At 37.9% G+C, this 10,164-nt stretch overlaps 1 long non-coding RNA gene across 1 annotated transcript; it reads left to right on the forward strand.

Annotated features, from left to right (window-relative positions):
- The first annotated feature begins 3,143 nt into the window (after positions 1-3,143).
- LOC109205991 lies at positions 3,144-6,094 on the forward strand. The gene is made up of 2 exons (XR_002064770.1): positions 3,144-3,317; positions 5,719-6,094. It is a non-coding gene; the product is annotated as an uncharacterized LOC109205991 (long non-coding RNA).
- Positions 6,095-10,164: the final 4,070 nt, after the last annotated feature.

A 10,164-nucleotide genomic window follows, 5' to 3' on the forward strand; every position in this document is an offset into this window, starting at 1 on the left:
ACCCAATAACTTCTTGTAGTACCCCATGATTTCTCCCTCAATATCATTTTCCAACACTAACTGGACCCCCATGTCATTAGTTAAGACTTGAATCCCATTCAGATTACTTCTGTTCTTCATTTGAGCAAAAAGATAAGCTGAATTTGAATCTCCCAGCTTAAGCCATTGTACTCTTGATCTCTGTCTGTATATGCTTTCCTCAATCAGAATCCATTTTTCTAGGTCACCTTTCAGAGCTTTTTCCTTCTCAATTAGTTCTTGCCTCTATAGCTTGGAGCTCATTTCTTCCTGAGTTGACTGGAGCTCCTCCCTGATCCTTTTTATTCTCTCATCTACTCCTTTGTAATGTTTTGTGTTGATATATTTGATAGCCTCCTTCACCCTCTTAAGCTTGTTCCATACTATTTGCATCATACCCTCTTACTCCTTTCTTCCTGGGCTTCCTCCACTTTCTGTAGGAACTGGTGATGGTCAGCTATACAGTTTAAGAATCTGAATGGTCTATTCTTCCTCCCCTGCACTTGTACTATCATTAACTTTAAAGGTGAGTGATCAGATACTAGAGGTTCTAGCACCTGCACTTTCATATTACGCATCATCATCATCCAATCTGCATTAACCAGACCCCTATCTATTCTACTGTAAGTGTGATTATTGGTCCATGTATAGTTCCTTCCCACATATAGAAGCTCATGCATTCCAGTATCAAACAGAAACTCCTTAAAGTCTCTCGTTTCTATATCTTGCACCTCAGTACCATGCTGTCTATCCTGTGCCTGTAGGATAGCATTATAGTCCCCCATTGCTAGCCATGGTCCCTGTTGTGTGCTATGAATTTGCCTTAATTTCCTCCACAAACTTAGCCTATCTTTTATATTATGCAGCCCATATATTGCTGAAAAGCCAAATGTGATTGCCTTTGATATAATACTGATCTGCCCATGTATCAACTGCTCATCAACCTCTTCCACATCAAATTTATAAATTATAGGATCCCATAGTACCCATATTCTACTTTTATTGTTTGAACTAGCATTTGATATCCATTGCCAACCATGTGCTATTTTTTTTTGTTATATCAATTTCTCTATGCTCCTTTACTCTATGCTCAACTGATGCTATTATAGATTTATTATTACTTCTTATAAACTCCCTCACCTCCTTTTGCTTATATGTTTTGTTCAAACCCCTAACATTCCAAGTTATCACACTCATATTGGTATGAAAAGAGGTTTATATTACATCTCCTATTCCCCTAGACAGCTCATTTGCATTTTGAGTGTACCCGGTACATCACAGTTGATTCTGTTATGCATGCTTTGAGCCTCTTGCTTTCCTGTAACTCCCTGCTCCTCATTTTGTTTAGCCTTAGATACTCTTGCTGATGATTTGCCAAGTACTGTAATCCACCCTTCATCCCTCTCTTGTACTTCATTCTCTGCTGGTGCTGACTCACCCTGCTGGGGTGCTTCTGTTGTTGCCTTTTGGTCTGGTTCTTTCTTTTCATTAGTTCCATTCCTATCTGTTCTTACCCATACCTGTTTGCCTGTAGCTGCTTTCTTTTGTTGGGCAACTCTTTGTGGTTGTTCCTTCCTTATCACAGCACAATCATGTCCTATTTTCAGACATTTAGAGCAATATGTTGGTTCCCAATCATAGGAAACCTCTTGCTGAATTAGTTTCCCTTTAGGATCCTGTACTTTCACACATCTAGGCAGAGGTTTAGTTATATCCATTTCAATTAACATACGTGCATAAGAGATTCTCACAGTCTCAGTGGTGCATTCATCTGCATACACTGGGTTCCCCAAAGTACTTCCTATCTTGCTTAGTGCTTTCATGCTCCAGCAATTGAGAGGAAAATTGGGAAATCTTACCCATAATGGAATCGTCTTCAACACCTCATCATGTACATTGAAGTCTTCAGTCCATGCCTTCATAACTATAGGCGTATTGTTCACTGTATGAGGCCTAGAGTACAGTATTTGATCCTTTTCCTCCAGATTACTAAATCTAATCACAAAGTATCCCTCATTATGGTAGTAAATCTGTGGTTTCCTTGAGAACTTACCCACTGAGCTCAAAAATCTTTCCATGGCTCCAATAGTAGGTGAATCCCCTATCACATATAGGACAATTGCAGATCTCCATTTTTCATTCTCCTGCTCAACATCTTCAGCTTCTAATTTTGCTATTTTTTCTCCATTTTGAACAATTGGTGCCACAAACTGCAAATTAATACCCTTCATAGCAAGCTTATTTCCTGCGACCACATTTACCCATGATTGATTCGATTTGGCTTCCGATGGTTCATCATTTTTGTGTTTCTCAACAGTACCACTATTGCATGGTACTGTTCCATTGCTGCTAATTTTCCTTGTTTTCTCTTGAGCTTTCCCATTCCTAGATCCACTTCCAGAAGCTTGATTAGTTGCAGGTGTAGCTGCAATTGTCTTCAGTTTGTCCCTACTCCCCGATGGATCTGTTTCCTCTTTGCTCATCTCACTCTGCATGTTCCTCGGGGTGAGATTTCCAGCTAGGTCTTCAATTCGGACTCCTTTTGGTAATACAAACAGCTCAAGTACTGCTTTTCTAGTTTCCGATGATCGTTGTTCCTCCACCGCGTTCCGTTGCTTGTTTTTCTTTGGTCTGCCTCTCCCTCCCATGGCTTCCAAGCGCACGTTAGCTGGTCCACGTTAACGTGCGCCGAGAGGTTTTGAAGAGAGTATTTTTCTCAATTATCCGTTTATATTTTAATTAAATAAAAAACTTAAGTAAAGTCTTTCATAATTAATATTCAAAATAATTTCTCTTTTAAATTATCCGAATTATAAAATGGACATTGATACGTGTCTTTTATCGATATTTGATATTCAAAGCTCTTTTGGAAAATATTGGTCAAACAAGATCGAAAAATTAACATTTTTTGATAACTTGATGAAACAGAGTCTAAAAATATTAGTAACATTTAATATAAACCTTTGGGTTTAGAAATACACATTAAAATTTATATATATATATATATATATATATATATATATATATATATATATAAAATTGAGGGCCATACACACGGATACGTGGCACTTCTCTTTAAGCATCAATTGCATTTATCTTTTTCTAGGAATTTTCGGGTTTTCCTCTGATTTTTCACTATCAAAAGACCAAAAAAGCACGCAAAACGAAACGCCGCTACAAAAACAATATTGTTTCTTTCTACACCGATTCTTTGCTCTTTTAACTTTTGTCTTTCCTCTCTCTTTCTCTATTCTGTTCTCCGGCTTGCTGCCACCGTTCGTATTCAGACCTACTGTCAGGTATCTTCTTCGGTTTTCCTATTTCTTTTTCTTTTCTCTTTAGTTTGTCGCTTTGGCTGTGAGTCTCAAAGTTCATTCATTTTTCGGTTTTTTCAATTTGTTAACGAAGATTGAATGACCATACATGTGAGCACGTGATTTTTGCCTCACATGAATTATTCCAAAAGAATTCCAAAATTAGATCTTTTTCTTTAATTATGTGTTATTCTAGAAATTACTGTGCAATTTTCCTGATTGTTTGCATATTTGTGTGCATATTTAATTCTATTAATGCATTGACAAATACAAAAAAAATATATATATAGTGTCTGCATTTAGGATTTGATTTTACATTTTTTAGATTAATTAAGTAAATTGTTATTTTTACAATAAATGAAACCACGAAAAATAACGTACTTCGCCTTTTAGTTTTAAAGTCAAATTTTGTGCTTTTCTTTTAATTTGGTATTTAGCTATTTGTGATAACTATTATTTAGAGTTAATTAGTATTTTTGATAGGCTGATTTGGTTTTATGATTTAATATAGAATTTTATTTGTAATTTTGAAAAAAAAAGAATTAAAAGAGAAAAGGGAAAGAATGAAGAAAAGATTCAACTGGGCCAAATCCATTTAATTCTCCCCCAGGCCCAATCGATTTCGCCCCAAAACCCGGCAGAATTGGCCCAAACCCACACCCAAAACCCGGTCCAAGAAGCCCTTCACCCATGCTAGTGAAACGACGTAGTATGGTAATGAAACTATGTCGTTTCGATGTCAACGAATCTCAGCCGTTCGTCCATCCATATCCAACGGTCCAGATTCCTCAACCGCTACCCTTCTCACCCACAACCCGACCCGTCCCCAAACCGGTCCAACCCCACTCGATTAAAACGACCCCGTTTCAATTAGTGATTCAATCAGAACCGTTGGATTCTAATCATCTAACGGCCCTGATTGAATCAATAATTTTAATATATCACATACCCCTCAACCCTGCTGGGGCCGTCCACTTCACTCCCGTCTCCCTCAACCCCCAAACACTAAACGGAGTCGCCATAAAATTCCACCGCTTTAAGCCGGCGGCGCCGGCTCCGTTCACCACCAAATCACCTCACCCCCCTCTACTCTAATCTACAATCCCTTTCCCACGAATCAGACCAGAACCCTTCGAATCTGGATCTAAAGAAACGAACCCTAAAATCCCAAACTCCAAATCGATTAGATGTTTGAAAGTTTGAGGTCGAAATCTACCTTAGTTGTGTGTTCTCAGTCAAGAACACTCGATTAAGGTCTATTCCGGCTACAAACTCAAAAATCGAAGGTCTAATTCAAGACGAGGTTCAATCATTTGGAGGTAGGTGTCCTAGTTTTAATTTTTTTTTATTTTCTTTTGTTATTATCTTCTTCTACTCCTTTCTTTCATTAGAATGTTTATTTGGTCAGTTTTGTTCTATGATTTTTTTTAGTTTTTTTTTATTCTCGAATTAATAGATTATTTGTTGATTTCATTTGGTTTTTGTTTTGTTGATCAGTAGTTTAAACTCGCATAATAGTAGTTCTTGAATTGATTCATGCTAATTTCGATGAAAGATTGAAATTGTTTCATTTTTTTTCCAGTATTGAGAGCTATTAGGCAGTCTGCTGGTAGATTTTGTTTGTATAAAGATTGAATAGCCTTAAATGATGTGAATTGGGTTCAGCATTGGTCCATGAATTTCAAATTTAAAAGCAGAAACTTTAAGATAACAGTGGGAATTATTTAAGTGTTTACCTACTTAGGAAGATTCCATAATGGTAGGGTGTAGTATTTGCACTACTGAACTAATAAAAGAAAAAGGTACTAAGTAGTGAATGAATTAAAAAATGAAATGGGGACTGGTAATGGCTGGCTTAATGCCATTTTAGGAGCTGGAAATCAGAGAACATGGGGGTGTGATTAAAAGGCTAAAAATACAGGTGTAAAAGGATATACAGTCTGGAAAAGGGAGGGACAAGATTAAAAGAAGACAGAACCAAGAATATAGGCTGAAGTTTTTAAGAGTTGAGAGGAAGACATAGAGGGAATACACTAAAAATACAGACAAGAGTCTAGGAATATACCTCTTAGAAAACACAAGAGACTGGAAGATAACTTCATAGATAAAATACCTTCAGAAGATACAAAAGGCTACAAACTTCTTATTTCTTTTATTTTTCCGATTTTCAATCTCAAATTGGCTGAAGCAATCTCTGAATCATTGAGGAACTTGTTTTCTTTTGAAAAGTCTGGGTTGAATTCTACAATAGAGTTACTGTTTCATTGGTTTATGAGTTGATTTCATTGGGATTTTGAGTTGAATCTGGGCTGTTCTTTTGTTGTTGTTGATTTATGCGCTTAATATTGCTGATTCCTCACTCTTCCCTTTGCCTTTTCAATTCCAGGTACTTTCTTAGCCTTGAGTAGCAAGTGATTGTAGAAATATGTAAATTCAAGGATTGGTTGAATACATGCTGCTTTGAGCTTAACTCCTTTTGATCCCCCTGTTACTTTAGTGTTCTGCAATAGATATGTAATTTTGCCTGTTGATCAAGTTATTCATCCACACATTTAATGCTATGTATATTCAATTGTCATAGGCATAAGCAGCTGGATATGTATGTCTGACAGTAGGTGATACTAGTTTGCCAGGCATGTTCTATTTTTGTATTTGTTCCTGAATGTGCTTTAAATGTCCTTTGGAACGATTCTTTGAAACTCATGAAAAACCAGAACTTAACCTACTGGGAATTATCATAGTCAGCTTTATTCAATTCAGCATAATTGTGTTAAAATGATTCAGTATTTATCTAGAAATATGTTTGGTTGCTTGAATACATGGTTTAAGTCCTACAAGTTTGTTCACGTGAGGTTTAAGTAAGGTTTAAACATCGATGTTGCAAGTTAACTTAAGGTCTTAGAAAATTAAGGTTGTATGCTGTATAGTTCTTCAAAGAACTGGATCCTTAATATTTTCTTCCTTCGAAATCATGGCATTGTTTGTATGTTGGTAATTTTGAGACTAGCTACTTGGATTCATTCTGAATTTGTTTGCTGTATAGCCTTCACCTAAGCACGATACGGACTCGATGTTGAGTCTCCTTGATAGTGGTTCTGAGGCTTTAGAGAATTTGGGCCTTCTGCTTGGGCTCAACTTGGGCCCATGGTCTTTAAAATTAATGGGAAATGAACGTGGTAGGCCTTGCCACATGTGCTTTTTATTTGCTTCAAAGCAGGGCTCTTCGCTGTTAGTCGGGGCTGGTCTAATTCCGCTTTAAGACTGGCCCAGTTCCTTAATATTACAAATTAATTGTGGTTAGTTTTCTTTAAAATAGGCTGTCATACCAGTTGAATAAATAACTATGACCCTTTAACTTGGTGGTTGTTATGTGATGGTGATTTGTAGAAGCCTTGCAAGCTCTTTACTTAAGTAATTGGGTTTTAAGAGTAAATTAGTGGAGGTGTGCTACATCGGACAACAACAATAGTTTATGGCCCTCCAAATTTAACTTAGATTTTTTTTAGAGTAAATCGAGATGTGCCATGTTGAACAAAACGATAATTGCGTGGCCCTCGTATTAACTTTATAACCTAGATATTAAGAATAACTAATATTCGTAGAAAAGTCTTTAGGGTCGTTTAAAACACAATTGTGGTTATGAATACGTCCGTGTAACATAATTGCGATTCTAAAAACAAAACCGGAGGCGTTCGCGCAACTTCGGCCCAAACTTTTTTAGTAATAATAAAGCGTTATTAATTTTGGACACGTTCGTGTGACATGATTTTTGACGCGCCAAACAAGCGGGTATACGTACGCGTAACCCGTTCCAAGATAATTTTTCTTAATTAAAAGCGATAAAAGATGTAAATAAACATAGATTCCAAAATCAGTAATTAAATAATTTTATAAGCCAAGTATGATCAAAGCGACCGTGCTAGAACCACGGAACTCGGGAGTGCCTAACACCTTATCCCGGGTTAACAGAATTCCTTACCCGGATTTCTGTGTTCGCAGACGTAAATAGAGTCAATCTTTTCCTCGATTTGGGATTTGACCCGGTGACTTGGGACACCATAAATCTTCCAAGTGGCGACTCTGAATTTTTAATAAATAAATATTCCCGTTTCGATTGTCCTTTAATTTGAAAAACTCCCTTATACTCCTTCCGGGGGTGTAGGAAAAAGGAGATGTGACAGCTCTGGCGACTCTGCTGGGGAGGAAAACCCAGAACCACTAGTTCAGGGTTAGAAATTCGAGCTTGGAATAATTGTTGTATTTGGCTTTATTTATTATCTGATTTTATTTACATATTTGGGCCTAATGTGCTAAATGTTGCTTTTTAGTGCTTTGATATTGCTGAATTGCATATAAACTGTTAAGGAACCCTTCTTCTCTCTGAGTCTTCTGAATTTATGGTGCACACGTGCGCGCGGCCCACTTTTATGTTAGAAGTCATACCAATTAGAACGAGGTTGGGTCAAGTAACTAGGCCGGGTAGACTTTCGTGCTCCCGGTACGTTACCCCCGCTTTGGCTCGAGCTGTCCGCTCGGGTAATCCAGGTCTAGAACAATAAACCCAGGGTTTGAAACCTAGAATAGCAAAGCCTCATGCCGGATCCCTAGTAGGAACGTTTGTTTGCATCACGTGCATTTGACCTTGGAGACTCAATACAGGGGTTGGGTCTGTCTAGGACAGGTGTACCCGAAATAAAAAGACCATCCTGATGCATCTTACTTGCTACTTGTGCATTTATTTGCTTCGGAGTTGCATGTTGACCAGCTTTTGAATAATGAGAGGAGAATTAAGAAAAAAATGAATAAAAAAATGAGGGAAATAATTATTCTTTTTAGGGAAAAATCAGGATTTGAAAAATAAAACGATAGCAAAGCTCTGCCAGAATTTTCTATTTTCCTTTTTGAAAAATAGTTGGTTTTATTTTCGTCAAGTCTGGCAGAACTACGTAAGTTTGATTCTCACCGGATGTGGGATACGTAGGCAACCCATATCAGGTTCAACTATTTTGACAAAAAACAAAAAAAAAATTTAGGGGTAAATAAATGTCGTTGTTTTTCCATAAGTAAAGGTAATGCCATTCTTGTCCAAAATAGTCGAATTTCCCCAAAAGGACGCCGGAAGGCCGTTTTTGCGAGAACAGCCACCTTTGGTCATTTCTCAAATTTTTTTTTGCCGGTTAGCAAACACAGCCTTTAAATCTTCTTCGAAGTGCCGAAAGGCCGTATTGACAAAACCGAATATTTTTATGAAAATTTTTGAGAAATAGTAATGATTTTTTTTTAAAAAAAAAGTCTGTATTTGTCAGTCAGAGTCTGTTAGTCTATTTTTAGGCTGTATTGCCATCTTGATGTTAGAGTCTTTTAGAGTCTATTAATATGGTAATAAAATGTGTCGTTGTAATAAACACATTTTTCTTTTATGGAAAATTTGAAAAAAAAGTCATTTTGCACTTATCTGTCAGAACTACGCCCGGTCTGATTCATGCGGGGTCATGATACGTAGGCAATCTCCATAAGATTCGACCACAACTAAAAAAACAAATTAAAAAAAAGAGAATCAAATAAAGAAATATATGAGTGTCAAAGAGGTTATAATTTGGAAAAGACGGGATGACGCAAGCAACCAAGGAAATGCATAATAGAAATGGTTAACTGCTTAGGTGCATTACATCTTTAATGTGTGTTTGTCTATCTGTTAAAAGCCCTAACACTAACACGATGCCCCCATTTTGTTCATTCTCAATATCCAGAAAAGTGGTTGGTTTGTGGTTCCCAAAGTAGTAACTCCTCTCCACAACATAAAAGCCGAAAAGGCAATGGCAGATAACAACAAAATGGGGTTGGTTGATATCGGTACCCAAAAGCGGTTGGTTGAACAGGACACTGGCTTGGCTAATGAGGCAAGGATGTTAAGATAGCACATAACAAACATGTATTAGGCTTGGATGGTTGGGAAGGTACCAATACCGCCACCACCTAGTTTCTCAGATGATGCCCTTACCCAAACTTTGGCATCTCCCAATCACCCTATTATCTCCATCACTCTTCCTCCAAGTTCTGGGAGGCTGAAGAACATAGAACAGTCCTTAAAGAACGTACAAGGGACGGGAGACCAAGGCAGCATGTCTTACCAAGAGTTGTGTACACTCCCTGATGTTCGCTTGCCCGCAAGGTTTAAAGTACCAAAGTTCAACTTGAATGATGAGTGTGGAGATCCGGTAGCCCATCTGAGGGATTATTGCAGTGAAATAAGAAATGTTGGCAAGAAAGATGATTTGTTGATGGCGTATTTCAGTGAGAGCTTGACTGGGGCAGCTTTGGAATGGTATAATCGTCAAGATGTCGGTACGTGGCATACATGGGATGACATGGCCCAGGATTTTGTGCGACACTTTCAGAACAACACAGACATTGTCCCAAACCACTCCTCCATATCTCAGATAGAAAAGAAACCTAAAGAATGTTTTAGGAAATTTTGGCTCAGATGGAGCGAACAAGTTGCTCAGGATAATCTTCCCATGGACAAAAAGATGTTGTTGAGCCCCGCCAACGACAAGGTCCAGTGGTCGTTCTTGCTAAATGCTCTCAGCCTCCATATCAACCCCGTGGATATCCTTTTAATTCTCCCGACTGCTACTTCTCTCCACAGAACCCCCGAAATCGTACATCACTTCCCCGATATCCTGTCCACAATGCACCACCATATGCTCCACATCCCCAATGCCCGCGATGGTCTGCGCCGCGTCCACAAATATCTCATTCGCCTCCTCAGGCATATCAACCACTTGCCCGCAAAAGGTTCCAACCGAGGCTAGAGTATAAAATAAAAAGA

The sequence above is a fragment of the Nicotiana attenuata genome, unplaced genomic scaffold, assembly GCF_001879085.1.
Source record: "Nicotiana attenuata strain UT unplaced genomic scaffold, NIATTr2, whole genome shotgun sequence".
In the NCBI taxonomy this organism is placed as follows: domain Eukaryota; kingdom Viridiplantae; phylum Streptophyta; class Magnoliopsida; order Solanales; family Solanaceae; genus Nicotiana; species Nicotiana attenuata.